A 20,606-nucleotide genomic window follows, 5' to 3' on the forward strand; every position below is an offset into this window, starting at 1 on the left:
TCCACCAGACTACTGGCGGGCCAGATGAAATAGTTCTGTGGGTCAGATCCAGCCTGTGTGCCGTGGTGTTTGATATCTCTGTCTTAGACGGTATATCACCATTAATAATAATGACACAGTTCTTTGTTATACCTGACCAAACCAGTCTTAAAATGTTTTCCTATTTATTTTTATTGGGTTATGCAGCTATAACTTGGGTATAATTTGGTTCTGCAGTTGGAATGTAGTTTGTAATTGTTTGAGCCAGAGTTGTGTAGAACCTGTAGGATGCTAATAGGAATGGAGTGCACTAAAGACTTCTGTTCCCACTAGTCTGCAGACCGGATGGATGCACATAGGTGCAGATCCACATGTTAAAATGGTATCCTATTCAGATAGTCATATTTAATTTGGTTGGTGTTTAGAAGGGTTGGATTGGAGACATGATGAAGAAGAAAAAGTCCTATTTAATGGTAGTGTCATAGCTGAACGTCCAGAGAGGATCTTGTGGGAGTTTTTGGGTTTTTTTAAGTTTACCAAAAAAACCTTCAATATAACAACATACTAAAAGTAATTGAAAATAAAATATGCTAATTGTGCTGCAAGGGGATAATTTGAGCCTATACCCTTTTATATAATGGATAAAGAGGTACTGTTGAGTTTTTTTTTTTTTTTTTTTAAATACACTTTTTCCTTCTGTTACTTTTCTCTATTAGAAGTTTGGCTTTTGTATAGCTGGAAAGCCTTTGATTGGAAAGCTAGTGGAATGATACAGTTACAAAATGATCAATCACAAATGCAGACTAAAGGAGAGAAATCTGAGCAAATGAAAGGGAAAGGGATTTTTAATCAGGCTCAGTCTACAATACATTTTTTTTTAAATCTTTGTATAAGCTATGTTGGCTAGGGAAGTAATTTTGTTATTGTTAATAGTAGAATCTCTAGCATGGGCACAATTACAGCTGTATAAAAATGCCTAATGCCAAGAGAATTTATTCCCACGCTCACACAGGAATAAACTACATTTGGTATAAACACCTTTATGCTGATGCGAATGCATCCTCACTAGGGGAGTTGGACTGCTTTAACTGTACAATCTGATTACATTGGCACAATATTTGTGTTTAGAGAAGTCCTAAAACTGTTAAAGTTGCTTTATTTTTGTTCACATTGTTATTGTTTTTTTATTTGGCAGTTTGGAGAAAAGAAGCCTTTGTTAGAGATTCAGTACCCTCACCTTCCCACTAAGGTGTTAATGTTCACAACAAATATCCCCCAGACATTTGTAAGCAAAATCAGAGCAAGACCATGTTCCTCATACTTTCAGGGTCTTTTCTACACTAGTTAGTGGTACAAGCCTGTTGGTCTGGCTTATTGATATGAAGGTGTTTTATAGTAGTATAGCTGTTCTTATGGGAGGCAGGAAATAACCTGCAGCAGAGTAAGCATGTTCATATGCAAATATAATTGTGCGTCTCCTAGGGCTTATACCCACACCATTTTTGGTAGAAAAACCTCCCCTTAATCCTCATAGTACAAAACATGTACATAGACCAGACTACCTACCTCATTTCCAAAGTATCAGATGCCATTTGGGGACTAAGGCGGTGCCATCTCTGTCCAACTTGGGCTGCTTGTAGCATGTATGCTGTGGTGTTAAGTCCCAGAAGTTTTCTCTTCTTAAAAATTGCTTGGACGAGGGATTTTTTTATCAGCCCCTTCTCCGTTTTTCCTCAACTGTGGAGGGCATGCCTGCATTAGATTTTCCAGTTTTATTCTTAAGATGTGTTGTCAGTATTTGCATTTTATTTTCTGTATAGTTATAGAAATAAGGAGCTATTGATTGAAGTCATAACTACAAAGTAGCCCTCCCACCTGCCAGGCTTGCCCTCTACATAAGCAGATCAGAAAGCAAGGTCCAAATCATCTTTTAAAATGTGCTTTAAGACAATAAAAATACAAGGTTTTTATGTCTATTATAGTATCATTTACTTTTTAAGAGCCTGTATGAAGTCATGTTTGGATTATAAGGCTCTTTTGTCAGGAAGCTGTGTATTTAAAACAGAATTGCCACATTTGATCAGATTGAAGACTTATGGCCTTTGTTTTATTGATTTCTACTGTGCCTGGAACATAGCTCCCACATTTATTAGCAGGCTATTGTCAATCCTGGTGAATCAAGGTGTATACATGAGAGGTCACCAGCATCTTCAATACATACACCTAGGTAGGAGTATGGAGGAGTGGAGGCAGCCCAAACCTTCCATCCCCCTTCAGACCATTGAGACAGAATCCAAAGGCCAAACCAAATCCAGAATTTCAGTGCCTTGGTGCCTGTAGTGTTATGCATGTCTGAGAATCAAACCCTGGCCTCCTGTGGGGCAGACAAGGAATCTATCAGCATGTGCCCCACATTTACCAAGTTAAATATATCAATTATATAAAATGATGGAAGGAAAAAGATATAAAAATGGCAAAGCACATACCTATACCTTATATTGTGCCTGGAAAACTAGGACCCCTGAGTTTATTAAAATATGCTGACTACATTGATTTTCTCAGGAGGACTTAGTAATGTTACATCAGCTCTTGATCATTGATTCTGGAGTGAAACTGCTGTCAATTTGCAACAGGAATCTTGTTAATTAGGATGGCTGGCTAATAAATACCTGAGCAATCGCTGGATGATTTCCAGTCATTGCTGTAGTGAATGTACTCCAGAACTGTTATCTTCCAACACTACTACAGGGTAGAGGGAGACTTAAAGGACTGAAGAGGGATTTTGACTCCCTTTTTACCTTTTCTATGAAACTTTGTTTTCCTGTATTGTTAACATTTCTCACTGCTGTCTATGAAAGCATTTTCTGCGCTTGTAAAACAGAGTTCCTCTGCTTGTCTTCAGAAGTGATACTGTTGTAAGACTTAAATAGGTCTTGGAAGGTACATATATATGCCTTCTGCTGTTCTTCTGCACATGGGTGGATTTTATCAAGTCCATTCTGTTAACTAAAATTCTGTACAGAGCTTTCATTTGATGAAGGTACATTAACACAGGAAGGAAAAAGTGTTTTGTAGTGTTGCTGTCTCCTTTAATGTAGCAGCCATGTTTTGCTTCTGAGCAGGCTGCATTTCAAGTGTTGAGTGAAGATACCACATACAATGTATAGAAATACAAATGGGTCTCCACTAAGCGCACCAAAAAGCAGCACCTGCTTCCATTCTGACAAAAACACTCTCTCACTCTCACTCTCTGGTAGTACAGTTCTAACCCCATGCACTTTATTCCTTCATGGAGCGTAACATGACCATGGGCGGCAGGTAAGTGGTACTGTTTTATCTAGGCTGGGTGGGTGGTGCTGAGTCAAGGGACCATATAAAACCTTATGGCTCCTAAATCCTAAAAATGGGCTCACTGGCATGATAATCATGCAGAGAGTCCTCTCTTGGATTTTCAGGAATCCATAAACTGGACAAGGTCAGCTTTGTACATCCTCTGATGTGTAGGGAGACCTAGTGGGGCAGGAGTGGGCAAAATTCACCCATGGGCCTGATCCAGCCTACCAATTGATTGTATCTAGCCCAGGGGTGGGCAAAATGTGGCCTGGAGGCTGGATGCAGTCCGCCAGGCCATTCTATCTGGCCCACGGGGCCCCTAAAAAATTTAGAAAATTAATATTTATCTGCCCCTGGCTGCGTGCCACGAGGCCCTCAGTGGCTTGCCAAAACTCAGTAAGTGGCTCTCTGCCCGAAATAACTGCCCACCTGATCTAGCCTGTAGCTGCCCCTGCAGTGCTCCACATGGGGCTGAGCCTTGCCTGGGGCAGCTTGTGCTGCACTCTGGCCCACACCTGCTCTGCACCCACCATCAGCACCACCCTGGCCCCAGCCCCAGCCAGTGCGCACAGCTTCCCAGGGCAGCAGGCTGTGAAGAAATCCCCTTCTGTCTGTCTCTGCTTGGGTCAATTCAGTTACACCACTCTCTTTCACCTGCTTGCTCTTTGGTTTTAACCTGGTCACCTGGGTGAGTGGGCTGGATAAATTCCTGAGGGGTGGGGGAGCTCGCTTTCTTCCTCTGGCACCATTTTGGAACACACAAGCAACAGCCTCCAGAGACTCTCTCTGGATGAATTAGTGAGTAAAGACCTGAAAATTAGCTGGTAGATTAGAACTAAGTAATTCAGATGCATGGCTTCTGCCCCAGTGTGCGGGGCTCCAGCTCTGCTGTCTTCCATCCACTCTGCCTACTCAGTGAGATGAGCAGCCATCTGCAGGCAGCTAAGTGGGTGAAAGGCAACCCCTGCAGGAATCTGTGCGTGCTGGTGGGGGCTGGGGTGGTATCATCAATGAGTGTGGACAGAGGCACAGTGCAGGTTGCTCTGGGCGAGAGCAGGTGGGGTCAGCCCCATGTGGAGTGTTGTGGGGGCAGCCATAGGCTAGAAAGGGGAGGAGACTGCACCTGTACTGCACTGCCCAGGTGAGCTCTGCAGCACATGCCCCTCCCCATTTCCCCCTCTGGCTCCTGGGACCTAGCGTGTGGGCAGCCCACCCCCTACACACATCCACCTGCCTTATATACAACCCAGACTTCACAGTCCCCTCACACATACCCCATCCCTCCACATCCCCCCACCCACCCAATCCCCCCACCTCTCCCATCCAGTATACAAGTGTAAGATCTTATTTTGAGCTATTATGTAATTGCCTCCTTATACACTACTGAAAAAGCATAAATCAGGTCAAAAATATTTTTTAAATAAAATTAAAATATGTTATAGTAGATGTTTGATTGTTTGTGTATTATGATTTTATTTGTAATTTGTTAAAATTATATTTTCTGAAATATTTTACTCGTGCAGCCCTTGACAGCTCACTAAAACTTGCTAAGTGGCCCTCCAGTGGAAATAATTGTCCACCCCTGTGGTAGGGCCTTGTCTTAGCACCCTGCCAGAGTTTGATCCAACAAGGCTGTGCTATGTGTACTGGCTTGCAGTTTCTCTAGGGTAGGTAGCCTACAGGCCACATGGGGCCTGCAAGGGGTTAAATTTTAGCCTAAGAGGCTTGTTGGCATATATGCTGGAGCTGTTTACCTCCTCCATTCCTTGGCTTGTCACTGAATTTGGGGTCATCAAGTCATCTCTGGCAACTCAAATCAGCAGCAGGGGAAAAAGAAAGATGCTAATGAGCTGCTGCCCTGCTACTAGAAGTGGGTCATCCCACTTGCAAGAAGCCCTGTGATCTGGATGCAGCCCACAGGGCCAAATAAGTTGGACAACCCTGCTTTACAGTGACGTAATGGATAAGGAGCATGATTTGCTAACTTTTAAATAAATGGGTGCCTCCAAAAAGCCTAAATGATTAGACCTGGGGTAGGCAGCCAAGCACATGTGTAGCATGCAAAGTCATTTTGCTTGGCATGCGTGCCTCAGGGTGGTCAGTGGGGAAGCTGTGAAGGGCCCAATCCTTGATGTGTGCAGCCCCAGCCCCTTCCCCACCATCTGCTTCAAGGTGCGTGTACATCTGGTGCTGGCAACAGCCTGGGTCGGGGCTCCACAGACCCCAGTGCTTGCAGCACTGTAATTGCTATATCTGCTCTGTGCCCTGGCATGCTAACCTTTTAGAAGTCGAGGTTGCAGGTGTTTTTGGCACTGCCAAAAAATGTTGCTGACCCCTGGAATAGGCCTATAGGGCTAAAGCCCTATGCACCTAGGGCAGGTGTGGGCAATTATTTTGGCTGGAGGGCTGCTTAGTGAGTTTTGGTGAGCTGTTGAAGGCTGCAAAGGTAGCCCTGCCCCTTGACAGCTGCCACATCTCTGGTCGCCATCTTGGGACCAGATGTCCTGCCCCTAACCTCTGACCTTTGTCACCAGAAGTCCCTCTCCTGGCCCTGGAAGTACTCCTTTTGTGGGGTGGGGGTTGCCATCTTGGAACCAGAAAAAACCCAGGTTATACACTAAAAGTAAAAAACCTACTATAACATATTTTAATCTTATTACAAAAATTTTGTTGTCATGATTTGTGTTTGCATACTGTATATAGAGATGATTGCATAACTAAAAAATAAAGCCTTAAAGTCTTATATATTGTGTGTGAGGAAGTGTGAGGGGTGTGTGTATGGTTGGGTGTGGTGGTGTGTGTGCAGGGGGTTTGTGAGGGTGTGGTTGTGTGTGGGGGGACATAGGGTATGTTGCGGGGTGTGTGTATATGTAGGGGGGTTGTGAGGGCAAGGTGCGTGTGTGTGGGGCTTGTGGGGGTGGGGGGGGCAGAGCCCATGCAGTACAGCCCCTGCCACCTGTGGTAGTAGCAGCAGGCAGCAGATGCTTGGGGTGCACGTGGCCCATGCAGGTGCTGCTGCCCAGCAGCGTGCAGCTCCAGCACATGGCAGCAAGGGGCATAGCCAGACTAGTGTGCCTCTGTTGCGCAGGGCTGCCTGCAGTGCACGTGTAGCTCCCAGCACTAATGTGCCACAAGGGCAAGCTCTGGGATGGAGCCAACTGCCTTCCCCACCCCCTGCTGTGCAGGTCCCTGGACTCCACTAGGAGTGGAGGGGAGCCCTGCCTCTTGATTACTGGCGGAGTCTTAGGACTTGCATGGCAGAGGGTGTGGAAGGCAGCTGGCTCTATTACATGGGGCTTCCCCCAATGGTACACAAATGCCAGGAACTGCACATGCGCTGCAGGGAGCCCCACACAATAGAGGTGGGCCAGACAGGCTGTGTTCCTTGCCACTATGTGCAGCTCTGGCTAGAGCCACACTACCAGGCAGCATTGCCTGTTCAGTCCAGGAGCTCCCACCGCTAGCCGGCTGCTGCTGCTGTCAGTGGTGGGGGGAGCGTGTGGAGGATCCCTACCCTGGGGTTGGCCTGGCTGCACTCCTTGCCCCCCACATCCTGTCCCCCTGAGCTCCACATTCCTGCCAGCCCCCCTGGGTGCAGGCTCTGTGCTCCTGCCAGCCCCATGCTTTGCACTCCTGCCCAGCTGCAGCTCCTCCTCCCCCTGCCCCTGCTGCTTCCCTACCTGCTGCCTGGAGTGAGTGCTGCAGCAGGGAGAGAAGGAGGAGTAGCAGGATGCTGGGGAAGCTGAGCAGGGTCCTTGGCAGCAGCGGCCCCACCTGGAAACTGTGCTGGGTGGCCTGGGCCCTTCTGTGCACCAGGGTGGGAGTGAGGTGCCTAGGCTGGGTTGGGTACAGTTAGTTGGTGGGTGCCTATGGGATGGGTGTGGCCCACAGGTTGTATTTTGCCTGCCTCAACCTAGGGGATACTAATGTGGCCACATATCTGCAATTTTTCAATTCTCTTTTCATGTGTGGCAGTATAGGATCATCCAATTCATGTACATACTGGCTGAATAGAAAATGGAGGAGAAGAAAGGCCCTCCCACCTTTTAGCCTAATGTTTGGGGTACTTGTGCAAGAAGCAGGCAATGCAGATTCTAAGCCCAACTCACCTAGATGGGATTTTGACTTTCATCTCAGCAAAGTGCTCTAATCAGCGGGCCATGGTCTAGGCGTTGCTCAGAACTTCCAGACTTCCTCCTGAGATTTACCCACAGTCCTGCATTTAATATTCACCAGATAAGCACCACTGGGATATTTTCTATCCTGTTTGGATCAGGGGCCCAATCTAGAACATAGAACCCTCTCCCTTTTGGGTAATATCCATCTCACTCATTTTCACCCAGGATAATTCTAAGGGGCTTAGACTATTTTTTTTCTGGATAAATACAGGACAAGTCAAAGTAAATTCCTTCCAACTATTCATTGATTTATTGGGATATTAACAATTGGGAAAAATTACCAATAGTAGCTACATACAGTACAGAATATATGGTTATATTCACCACCAGGTGATGTGGCCTCAGATACGCAAGCATCCATCCTGTAGTCAAGACAAATTTCAGACTCTGCACCCGTGCCTCTATCTTATCTTGTAGTTTTATACATTTCAAATTTGAAACTTTTCTGTGTTCCTGTCCATTCCTCTGAGACAACTATCCCACAGCCAATTCAGCAAAGTCTGAGTTGTGATGCACATTCATTGCCTATATTTGGGGACTGTCTAATGAGTATTGGTGTGGTCACCAGCCTGTTCATCTCAACTCATTTGAAACTGTCCCAGATGGGTCTGTTTTCACTTGCATGCTAGTCATTGTAATTCAGATTGAACCCATCTCTGGACCTAGTTTATCCTGTAAAGAGAAATATAGAGACACACCCAATCATGAGCTTGGTTTAGGAGCTCAGCAACAACTCTGTCAGGTGTCCTCTTAACTTATTTTTTTCTTGGCTCTGTTGACACTGGATTTAACCCAGTTATCTTGTTCCAGCCGGACTGAAACCCTCAGATCGACCATGACTTCTTCCATTTGATAATAGACAAATTTTATTGATACACAGTGATAGCAGAGAAGAGTAATGCAGGCAAGGCAAATGAAATACCCCCCTCCCCCACCTTCTACATCTACCAGTCCTAGGGTTCACAGAGGGAATGTACATCTGGCCAGTATTGAAGCTTCACCCTGTGGTTCTTTCTTGAATGTCAGATGTCAGCAGCTTGGTGGTTGAGGACTGAGGTCCACCCTGCTCAGTGGGGTGGGTGAGACAGGTTGGTGGTATGCCCTCTGTCCATGGTGGCCTCGGGTTCCCCCCTCAGGGGACCCTTTGCTGCTCTGAAATCCCTCCTTTTGTATTCTTTCCTTTTTCTGATGACTCTTTATTCTGGGTACCATTGATTAGTTTCTCTGTGGTCATCATACTATCCATGTTCTGTTCTGTCAGCATATTCCTTTATTTTCCGAACCCATCACATGCACACATCTTAATTTGGTCATTAACTGGTGCCTTAATTTGGGCATGCCCTGGCCTCATAATTTGGTCCTTCCACCAAAACCAGAAATCCCAGGGGCTCTGCAGCTGGTGGTCACTGTGACCTAGCTACTTTATCTCATGTTATGGGTTATCAGGAAAATGTGGTACATGTCTTCAGTGTCCCAGCCTGTTTGTCTGCTGGTTCCAGACACAGGGAGCCTTGAAGGAAACTTTGTCGCAAACAGGATTTTAGAAACCAATTAACCCTTGCTGTTTCCCTGGACCATTGTTCTAATACAATATCTATTTTACCTACCAGCCAGTTCCTAAAAGCAAACCTCTAAATAAAATTTTCTAGCCCTCAGGCTCCACATATTTTCCTCTCCTAGCTGCCCCCTCAGCTTTACCTTTTTTCCCCCTGACCTGATAGTTGTTGTTTTTCTGCAACTAAAGTGTCAGAACTTACTTCTTATTGCACAGGAGCCTGAGTAATCCTCCTCTACCTGGAGCTATGCAGCCAGTCAAGCCTTCTGAGCCTGCTCAGAAGGGGAACATAGGGCAAACTTAGGTACGTAGAATAGAAATTGAAGGTAAGTGTCAGAAATTGCAGGTATGTGGTTTTGTGTAACTGCAATTAGATGTGTAAAAGTGTGTGAGAGGATGTAATTTGATTGTCTACTTCCCCAGTACAAGGGTTTCCAGTCTCGCCCACCATGACTTCTTGTAATATAGAAAAAAAGAGGATGAATAATATATGGAGGACAGTGGGATACCTTCACACCAAAGGGTTATTTCACAGGGCTCCTCCTCCCCTACACGCTTCACCTTTCCTGTCAAGATGCCAATGGCCGATCTCATTATGTAATCCAGTTACCAATTTGTTTCACTTTGTTTTAGATCCTTTAGTCCAATTTCTGATGTCTCTTCGGTCCTTAATGAAGTCAACTTAAATCCATACTTTAATTTTGCTAAAGGACCACAGCATTCATCAATTGATCAGTTATCAGCATCCATATCTTGTCTCCTCTAAAGGTCGCTAGTTCACTCTTCCATCATTTAAGTTCAACCAAAACATCAGTCTACTTATAACAGAGAGTCCATTACCTCACCTCCATCTGAGAAAGCAAGGCAACTCAATAAGTTTCATTAATTTTCTGCTGGGTAGGGTCTAGAGTTCATCACGCTGTCGATTAACACTCAGTGGCCCATTAATCCATGAATTCATAGAGATAAGTAGTATGATCCAAGGGAGATCAATTACTAATCGCAGTTTGTTAATTTAGGAATGCACCAAGGCACAGGATCCAGTATAAATCAAATAAGTGTCTGTCAGTTCATGAGTGTCAACAAAAAAGGACCTACTTGGATGCTAAAGTCTGCCCTTTGACTCTGGGTTTGGAAGTAACCAGTCCCAGCCACTCTCTGATTAAGTTACTTAATAAATAAAGCCAGGAGAAAATATCATGGCTCCTGGTTCTTAACACACATTGCTGCTCCATGTGGTCTCTCTGCCTCCAGTCCTGTCAGTATTGTTCAGCTGCCCCGAGTTTGTCTGTCTGCACCTCTTACAGCATGCCTTAGCTTTGTGCTTCCCTGAGGCTTTTCTCCATGACTCCCCATGGATCTTTGCAGCCTGCTGCAACTTGGAGCTGTGTGTTCCCTTCTCTGGGGGGCGTGAGATCCCGACCCTACATTTTTTTGTTCCTGGAAACTCTCTGGACCAATGGAGTCTTGTCATGGGAACATGTGACTCCAGGACTCGGTGTCATAGTTCTCCACCAGGTAGTCTCTCCTCCATCACCACAGCTCAGCCTTCTTGCCCAACCCACACCTGCCAAGATGCTGGGGTCTGGCCTGAAAATTAACCTGCATGATTGTTATGACTGGACAGTGCAGCATAGATGAAAATACATTATCAGTTCAGTCCTGTGCCTCACTGGGATCTTTCTGTGCACTAATATGTTAGCGGGTGCAGTTCCTAATTCTGCCATAAAAATGTTTGCACAAAATAATAACTTAGGTTTTTACACTAAATTGTACAACTTACAGAATATTTGTGAAATTATTTTTAATATTTTCCTAGTAATTTATAACATATATCAGTTTGATATGCTAATGTGGGACAGTACAGACTGTAATAGTAGTGCATTTGGAGTGGAGTTACTAGAGCTTTAACGGTTTTGACTCAGAAACTCGAAGACTTATACCTTGAGCACATTCAAGCACGTTTTCATGAATGCTCCAGTGAACTTGGTGACAAGAGGGCAAGTGACAGCTGACACAGCTGTGGTTGCCCTCTGGTTTCTTTGCCTTTTGCCACTACTGTGGCCCCAGCTCCTTGGCTGCTGGTCCTGCTGCTGCATGCCTCATGCTGAACCTGGAGCTGTTGCTGCCATGTGCTCTGCGACAGAGCTGGAGAAACTGCTGTGGCATGAAAGATGTTGGTGGCAGCAGCTCCATCTCTAGGTTATGACACATGGTATGTGGAAGGAGCTGAAGCTGACACTGTTGCTGCATGCATTGAGCAAGAGATGGAGATGCTTTTACTGCCACTGGAGCTGGGCCTGATCTGTAGGCTTTGGGCTGGATCTGACCTGCAAGGAGCCCCATAGTCTGGATCTAGCCCTGGGGCAAGAGACGAGTTTGACACCCCTGTTCTATAGCATGGGGAACTGTCTTTTTCCTAGGACCTTCTGATCAGGTATTAACCAACTACTACTACAAATTGCAGGGTGTTCTTGGTGTTTTGGATATTGTTCCTTGTAGCTGAGTGTGAGTGAGAAATAGCGATATGGAAATTCTGTGTAGATTGCCCAGGAGGTCCATTCCAATGCCTCTGATTTGAATCTTAAAATCAAACAAAAAGTCTCTCAAAGCTAATTCCCCCACCCCTCTATACACCTGCATGCACAGGTGGAGGCTGGCATTGTGCATGGAAAAATTAGATTAAATAGTTAAAGTTTGGCAAAGTTATTAAAAGTGATTTTTATGTAGCTCCTACCCCTGTCTATACTAATATAATGCTTTTTTTTCATTATACAAGTGGGGAGACTGAAAGCTCCTAATGATTAAGTGACTTGCCCAAGATCACATAGTTGGTAGATTTTGGAATAGACACCAGGTTTCCTGAGCCAATTCATTGTCTTTTCCACAGTGTTACATCCTCTCCTTCCTAACAGATTAAACTGAAGTGACTTTTTGTAGTGTCCTTGGAGAATATGACATTTATCTGGAATAGTGGCACCTGTAGGAGTGTACATGCCTGTACTCCATTAAAGCTTTGTTGTGTCTATTTGTGCACGGTAGATGGCACTCTAGGAGCTCATGAAGGTGATGATGACAGAGATTGTTTCTAAAGTAAGGGTAAAATGGTGGTGAGCTATTTTTAGATTAATATATTTTGGCTAATTTGCATCATGTCATAAACACCAAGATGACTGAATTTTATATGGAGCTATATATTTGGTTTGTTACCTAATTTTCCTGCCTCTCCCTCAGCCTACTAGTTGGTGTTATCTCCCTGTTAAGTTTTATCTTTTAGACTTTTTGAACCAGTAACTATTCTGCTACAGGTTAGGCATCATTTAGTGCGCTCTCCAATCTTTCCCTTGAAGCTGACCCCCCCAGGGTAGCCAAGAAATATCGGGCAAGGATGGAAAGAACAAACTAGATGGTATGTCGCTTAGTGAGATGGATGAGGGGGGCTGGATTCCAGCTTTGACCCTTGCTTCCAGTAAGAAATAGACTTCTTCACTGTTTCCCAGCTATTCCAGTCATTATCAAATGCAAGGTGCAGTGGCTCAGCTTCAAGAGAAAGGCTGGCTACTGCTTCACCTGTAGCATGGTGGTTACAGTGCCTTGTTAGGAAGCTGGCCATGTAGGGTCAAATTACCTCTGTGTGAGGAGGCCCAGAACCAGAGTCTCCTGCTTCTTGGCATAGTGCCCTAATCACTAGGCTTTTGGACTAAGCCAAGGGGTAACCCATTAGAGGTTAATTTTCTGCCTGCAGGCTCTATCCACTGCTCTGCTACTCCTTCTCCAGGCTCCCCGTCCTTCTTCTGGCTTCTGGTCCCTCTTGGTGGGGGAGCTGGGGAGTCCATGCCCCTTGTGTGGTGGAGGAGCCTATTCCTGAAGCAGGGCCCTAGGTGACTGTGCAGCCCATGTGGCGGGGTGGGGGGGTCAGGTGGGGGGTCAGGTGGGTCTGTGCAGCAGGGGAGGGGACAGGCGGACATATTGTATGTGGCCCCTGGCTGCTTAGAATTTGGACAGCTCTGGGATAGTCTGTTTAGAAGAGATGGAAGAGATTTCTTCTTCCTCCATTTATTTACTGGCTGGTGCTCAAGCAGGCATGTAGAATAATACTGTTTCACAAGTGCACCAAAAATTGCACGTGTGCAGCTGGGTAACTGCTATTTAGGTGCCTAAAATCCAATAAAAGTCTGCCATAAGCATTATTTATTATCTGTCTGTAGAGTGCCTGGAACCTTAATATAGTTTACAGGAGTTTGATGCTACCACTATATAAATATCAAGTAATAATTATGTGTGTGCAAAATAAATTTGTGCATGCAGTCGTATGTAGACATTAAATGTTGTGTTTCTTTAAATGGTTAATTCTTAGGCACAAACTCAGGGAAAGCTAGAGTACTTTGAAGAGATTATATTATATTGTAAAGGTTTGCTGCCAAAAGTCGCCTATCTTTCAACTGCTGATTTATTAGGCTAGCATAGAGACAAATTCTCCCTATTACAGATACATTTAAGGGCAATTTCTGTTGTTTTGGCCTCTCTGTTTCAAGACTTTGACCTGATGCTTAATATTCCATGTAATCGAGATCTCTGTAATCATGACAGTAATTCAATTTATAGACAGTCCCTTATCTACTTGAAGGAAGAGTTTCAGACCTGAATAGATTAAGCAAAGATGCCAGTAGTGTTAGAGACTTGTATCAGCATCTGCTACAGTGCAAGCAGACATACTGATTCTTAGAGTGAAACTGAGGTGGGAAGGGGTGGCAGGAGATGGGATGCTAATAGAAAAAAAATGGAGTATGTTGCAATATGGGGTCACCACATTTCTCAACTTCTACAGGGAGTCTTTCTGGGCTGGGGGAGGGAAAGGTGCTATTGCTGCTCTGTTTGCTATTCTGCAAATGACACTGTCATGGGCATCTTCTCCTTGACTTGTGCTTGTGGCTTTTGGAGGGTTGGTTGGCAGCTGTCCATGGTGCTGATCTGATCAGCTGCCCCCAGTAGCAGTGGCGGAGACAGCCGCTCTCCTGGGTGGGGATTGATTAGAGCTGCCTGCAGATTCAGTCCAGAGACTACACTCCCTTTCCTGTCTGGATCTTTCAGCAAACAGGCAGGGTCTGTAAATGAACTGTGAAGAGGCAGCCAGATGAACTGAGAGGGAAAGAAAGAGCGAACAGTGTAGCAGGAGGAGATGCTGTGCAACTCCAGCTGCTGCTGCTGCTGCAAGAATCTCGAGGGCTCTTGCAGCCATTGAGGCAGAACTGAGACTGGATCTGGGGGGTGAGTAATGGGATTACTTTGCAATTTTACTCCCAGCTTTGCAAAGAAACCCCCCGTGATTGCAGAACAATGGGGGTTGTGATGGAATCTCTCCCACTCCCACAGCCCGCTCTTCCCTTCTGCTGACTCCTGCAGCGATAGGTATGCTTTGCTAGTGCCCTGGAGCCTCTGCTGAACAGAGTGCCAGAGCTCAATCTCTTCTGGGAAATGGATAAAGACATGCAAGAGCATGCTTGTTGTATCCTCTCCTGAAAGCAGAGCAGCCGGTTTCTAACCAGGGCATGCTGGGCTGGGGCGGGGGGGACAGAATGGGGAGGAAGGGGAAGCAGGGGGATGGGATGAAATGGGAGAAGAGAAAGCAGCTTGCACAGTTTCTGGATAAAAGGAACTCTTCTTGCTCAGTTCAGGCTTGCAAAAGCCTCTCTGATATTAATTGTTATCCCAGGCACCGAATCTACTCACCTGCCTTACAAGTGAAATTAATAGTATTTTACTTGTCAGTCAAAGAAATTATTTGCCTCAGGCAAGGAGGAAAATAAATTTTGCAAGACTTGGCTAATTGATTTAGGATAAAGTGAACTGTTTGAAAGACTCTGGCTCTCATTATTTTACAGCCACATGGGCTGCATGTTACTGAAAGGGCTTTGCCTCCTAGTGCTGAGAAGAGGCACTATTTGCTTATTGTGTGCAGTGAGGAAGGAAGCAGAGGCTCTGAGGTTGAGACTTGGTAATAACTTGAAAGTAGATTTTTCTCTCTCTGTAGTGCAAATGTAATATTTAATCTGGAATCACTACAGAATTATATGTATAAAAAAGCCCAGCCTCCCCCCATGCCTGGATACTGCCTCTGAGTAAGCACTTCTCAGTCTCTCTGTGAAGCTGGACTGCACAAGAAGTTCCAGATTCCCCTCCCCCCCAAAGCCTCCCCTCACCTGCCAGCCATCCATGGGGGAGATGTGCTTAAACCTCATGGGTCACCTTTGCCTGCGTCCCCACCAGAGTGAGGTCTCCATCACCTGGCAAGGTCAGACAGACAGACTGACAAGCAACCCTCTGGGTGTTGTTATTGCATTCTGCCAAAACAAAGAGCATGGAAAGGCGTATTGTGGTTGGGAGGTGGGAGTGGAAATAGAGGAGGGGGAGAGCATGCCCGCCTTCTGCACAAGCAATGGAGATGCTTTAATGTCTGCAGCTCAGGCACAACATACAAACCAAACATTCATTTTAGCCAGCTAAATATGATGAAGTCAGCAACGTTTGATAGGATTTCTAACAATGGTTTCCAAGAAGCTGTAATTTGTTTTAGTTTGTTTGTTAAATCAAGTTGATTTTACATTTCAACAGTTCCAGCATCTGATTCTTCTGGCTTTTGCCTGGAGCATCCCTGTGAGTTTGGGATTGATAAAAGAATTGATGTGTATATGTAAAATTGTATATTGATTTTATGGTTAGTACAGCAAATGGAATGCTGCAATGCTGGCATGAATTACTTGCAAGACCTGGTTTGAATTACTGGATAAAACAAATCTCTGTAGAGCATGTGTCCTCTGGAGATGGAAGTGAACAGAGAAGGAAACTGGACATGTGCACCTTTAACAAAGAATTACCAAATATTCAGTTTTCCTGCTAACTTGGTTTTCATTAATTCATTTTTAATTACTTATATATTTCTAATCAGATGCTAATGTATATTTATAAATAACCCTGTTCTTAAATAATCTTTTGAGACAAATTATAAAAGTGTTGGGTTGAATTTAGACAACGTCATACTTAGAATTGTGCTGTATTCTTTTTCATTCTTATTAGGGTGTTAATTGATATTGAAGTCTGATAGTTCTGCAGTTTAGGTGTTGGCTTGGTTGGTAATAATTAGAAATAAGTGGAGCATCAAAGGAATGATTATATCAAGATGTGATGATAGTCACATTATTAGGCAATTGAGATATATTTGTGTGTGTGTGTGTGTGTGTGTGTGTGTGTGTATAGACACATGCACACACACATATATGTACATATATAACTTTAGCATCGGATTTACAAAAAATCATAGGGTATGAGTTTTGCTTTATTCATTCTGGGCAAACCAGAGAATTAACAAGCTTGTAATCAAGCATTGGTACATAAGAGAATCCCATCACTATTATTGTTATTTACATTAATAGAACTAAAGATTTGCCAGAAGTGTTTTTGAGCTTTGGGACACAGCTGACTTTAACAGGCATTGTGCAGGAGTTCTTTGGCCACTCTTAGATTTAGGCCCTCAGTGTTGCAGTACTGGGCTGCATTTTTTCCAAAATTAACATGATGTCAGCCTGTTCTAACAGTCACATTTCTCATTGTATCTGGAAAAAAACCCGTAGTTTTATTTTTAATTTGGAGCTAAAGTATAGGAAGAGATTCATTTTTCATCTTTTATAGCCCATAATATTTTGGTCTATAAAAAGTAACTTTTAAGTTATTGTATTTTGCTTCCTTAGAAAAATAATTGTTTCCTAAATTAGCATGAACATTTGGAAAAAGCTGTTAGACTTTAACAGCAGAGTTTTGTTCCTCTGGCAGGGACCAAAAAACACATTCCATTTTAGAGAGTAATTTTTTGTAGGAAAATGTTAGATGTGTGGAACAAAATATGTGCTAGCACTTTTGAGGCTATGATTCAAGGTCAAGACCAGTGAAGGTTTAAGGTGCTTAATACTGAACATACAAGTTTGCTCTAACTGTTATGTTGAATTTTCTTATTTGTACTTCTTTGCACAAAACAGTTAGCTTAAGATTTTTAAAACGTAATTTTAATACGAATAATGAATCTCTGGGAAATGTAACTGATTCATGCATATTTTTCAGTGAATTAACAAATGGCTTTTAGATACTATAATGAAATATAGGACTAACACTTTTATTTGTGGAGTATATTTTATTAAAAATCTAATATAATTTACTATCAAAATATAAATATTTTATCATCTTTTCAAGGAGACTTTAAAAATCTTTCTTTTTTCCTGTTTATATATATTGATCCATGTGAAGCATTGATAGCTTTGGGGAATTTGGATATGCACTGTAACCCAAAATTACAATAAAAGCAAGACAAATTTTCAAAGTCATTCGCAGCCTCAGGCAATTTCCATTACTGTCAGAAACTAGGTTTCTCATGCTTTAGCGTAATTTTAGGTTTTAAAATTATAGAGGAGGAGTAGTGACGTCATGGTTTAAGTTTGGGGTTTTGTTTTAATTATTTGTTATTAAGAAATATTAACTACAGCATTAAAAGCCACACAGTAGTTTGTGTATTTTGTTACTTATCGTATCGCATGTTTAATTCACTGTACCAAGGCTCTGCTTATAAAAGTAAAGCAATCCCTTAATGATTAAAGCTTAATAGATATTTATCAGGGCATCGACACAAGGGTCTATAAGGGTCTAGTTCTGCTCTTATTGAAATCAATGGCAAAGCTCCCATTGACCTCAAGACAAGGAAAGTGTGGAGTCCTATCAGATAAATGAACAAATAACAACAACAACAACAACAACAAAGTAGATGGAGATGTATTGTCCACACAGTCCCTCTGCTTAGTGATTCGTGGTTCATAAATATGTAGAAAGTGATCTTAAAGCAGTGTGTGTATCTTGAGCAGGAATTTAATGTATTAATACAAGATCCATACTTTATCTACCCAAGTGTCTAAATGGAAGAAAGTTATTTTAATTACTCAGTTTCTCTTCATTATTAGGTTCCATTTCATATTCTTTAAATGGAAAAAGAAATTAGTAGAGATGAAAGCCTATCCATCATGCCTGTGAACCTAGTGAGAGTAGGATAAACCTTTGGGCATATCTTCCTTCTGGTATTGTCTTTTGATTGGAAGAAAATAAGTTGAGCTGGCAAGAAGAGAAAAAATTACAACTTGAACTTAAAGAAAAGCAAAGTATTTTTTTTATCAGTGGTATAAAATGACTTATATTTTTCTACATGTCTGTGTATCAGGGACTGCGGAAGTTTAGGATCTGTTTTACTGACTTTCTGCATAACCTTGGGCAGGTTGCTTAGGCCAGCCTTTGAATGGGTGACCTTTGCTTCTGCATTTCCACAGTTTTGGGGTACATGTCTTGATACCTCGGGTCTGATTTTTAGAAATGCTGGGCATCCACAAGTCCTATTAATTTCCAGTGCAATAGTGGGTGATTGGTCCATTTATCTTCAATTGGGAACTCACATATTTAGGCCACCAAAATAGAAGGCCGTGTTTGAACCTTTACTTTCTTCAGTTCAACCTTCTTCATGTAAAATAAAGATAATACCTCTGTCATAAGCATGGGGAGGGGGAGATGATGTGTATGTGTGTGGGGGGGGGCTTAGTTCATTAATGTTTATTGAATGCTCTGTGTTCTTGAAGCACTTTGATTTCCTCAAATAGAAGGTCCTGTGAAGGACACTGTATTATTAGAATTACAAAATCCAGAGGCTGAAGTTATTTTAACATTGATCTTTTTCAACAACTGTCTGGAAAGAAAATATTTGCAATCAGATTCAAACATAAGTCTGCATTCTTCTGCAACACTGTATTTTAAGTACTTCAGCTGAAAAAGATCAAAACAAAGAGAATATCTCTTTCCCTGAATGGCTTTTCATGTTGTGCTTGTGGGTCTGAGCTGCAAGTTTCCTGACCATGGCTTATCAATCATGTTGATAGTGAAAAACACAGTGTCTGGAGACTAGAAGGTGATGAATGAGGTTTGCGGCCATATACTATTAGGTTTGTGACGTGTCCACATGTCCATTGAGCAAGCTACTCTGTGTAACTACCAAAATGTCTACTCTAATGTCAGATTTATGCTAATTTATTGGTAATGAGTGAATGAGAAGAGCAGTGAATAATTCAACGTTTTATTATGAGCAGAGAGGAATGTGGTGAGAAATGATTCAAATAGCCATTGACTATTACTGGGTGCATCTATGTGTGCAATTAAGGTAGAGCAGTAAACTCTGGCGCACTTCATGCTGGAGTCAACTGCTCCTGGGTGCAGCATTTACATGTGCATCCAGGACCACAGCACTTTGAGCCAGGGTTGATTAGCCCTGGGCTGATAGGGAGCTAGGGGGGTCAGCCCCAGGCTATGGGTGGTGGTGTTGGGCAGAGTTGGGGCTGATTGGGGCACAAGGGTGCTAAAATACAGGGCTAGGCAGCAGGCAGCCCCTGCACTTTACCACCCTCATGCCCCAGCCAGCCTCTGTTGTCTACATGTGCATTTCAGTGCATATAAGTACTATACTGTAAGACAGTACTGTCCCCAACAGTACTGTCTTACATTGAAGTGAATTTACTGTGCCCTAATACTGGTGCACGCATAGATGGTGATGCTAATTGGTCTTTGCAGTAAAGCACGTGTGTAGATGCACCCACTGTGTAACACATTAATTCTCTAAATATATCCTTGATATACCAGTGGGGACTGTATCATCCATAAAAATATCTGCATGCCCTTTCTTTTTGGCTCAGGATAGAAGTAAAATTGTCACACATCTGGCATTTACTAGAAAAAAGGTGATTATGTTTGCATATACATTATTACTTTGTAGTTTAAATGGACTGCTACAAATTACTAGCAAAAAGGACCTTTCTCAGATTGAAGTGAAACAGTGCATTGGCCCCCAAATTCTAAGTCAGGGTTAGAGAGGTTATTTATGTTGCTTGACGATATTTGCATATGATGATGACAAGGACAGTAGACTAGAATAGAACTGAGATTCTGCGTCTAAGAGGAAGGCACTGCTATGATTTGGGGGATAGGGAATTGCTAATTTAATAGTAGGTAGGAAAGGTTGGCAGATTCTAAGATCCTTCAGGAAAATTGCACATTGGTAATCAAACGAGGTGGGTCTCATTAGCTCTAACCCAAGAGTATAAAAACTTGTATCTCTCTGAGCCAGCTAGAACAAGGGCCTTTATAACGAGCTCTAGAACAGTGGTGTTCAACCCCTGGGGGCCCACAGACTAGGTCTAAGGCAGGGGTGGGCAATTACTTGGGCTGGAGGGCCACTTAACAAGTTTTGGTGAGCTGTTGAGGGTGGGTGGGGCAGGGAGATGCCAATTGATCCTATACAGCATGCCAGTTGCTGCCAAGACCCCGAGCGGGGAGGGCTGCATCCTGTGCTACTCCACTCTGCCACACCTGGGGCTGGGCTGGGCCATGCAGCATAGGCAGAGAGAGAAAAATATTATTTAGGGGGGCTGAGTGCGTGCATGCACACATGCTTAGCCCCCACCCCCAAGTGGGGCACAGGATGGAGCTGC

At 43.5% G+C, this 20,606-nt stretch overlaps 1 protein-coding gene across 3 annotated transcripts in view; it reads left to right on the top strand.

Annotated features, from left to right (window-relative positions):
• OSBP2 (oxysterol binding protein 2) overlaps positions 1 to 20,606 on the top strand; it is a 346,797-nt gene that overhangs the window by 106,563 nt on the left and 219,628 nt on the right. The window contains exon 1 of one of the 3 annotated variants that reach the window (XM_019493722.2): positions 14,197 to 14,313. The exons of the other annotated variants lie outside the window; for them this stretch is intronic. The gene's annotated coding sequence lies outside the window, so the exon portion shown is untranslated. Of the gene's footprint in view, positions 1 to 14,196; positions 14,314 to 20,606 lie in introns of those variants that run through there. 3 annotated transcript variants of the gene reach the window in all.

Source organism: Alligator mississippiensis, chromosome 10, assembly GCF_030867095.1.
Source record: "Alligator mississippiensis isolate rAllMis1 chromosome 10, rAllMis1, whole genome shotgun sequence".
Lineage (NCBI taxonomy): Eukaryota > Metazoa > Chordata > Crocodylia > Alligatoridae > Alligator > Alligator mississippiensis.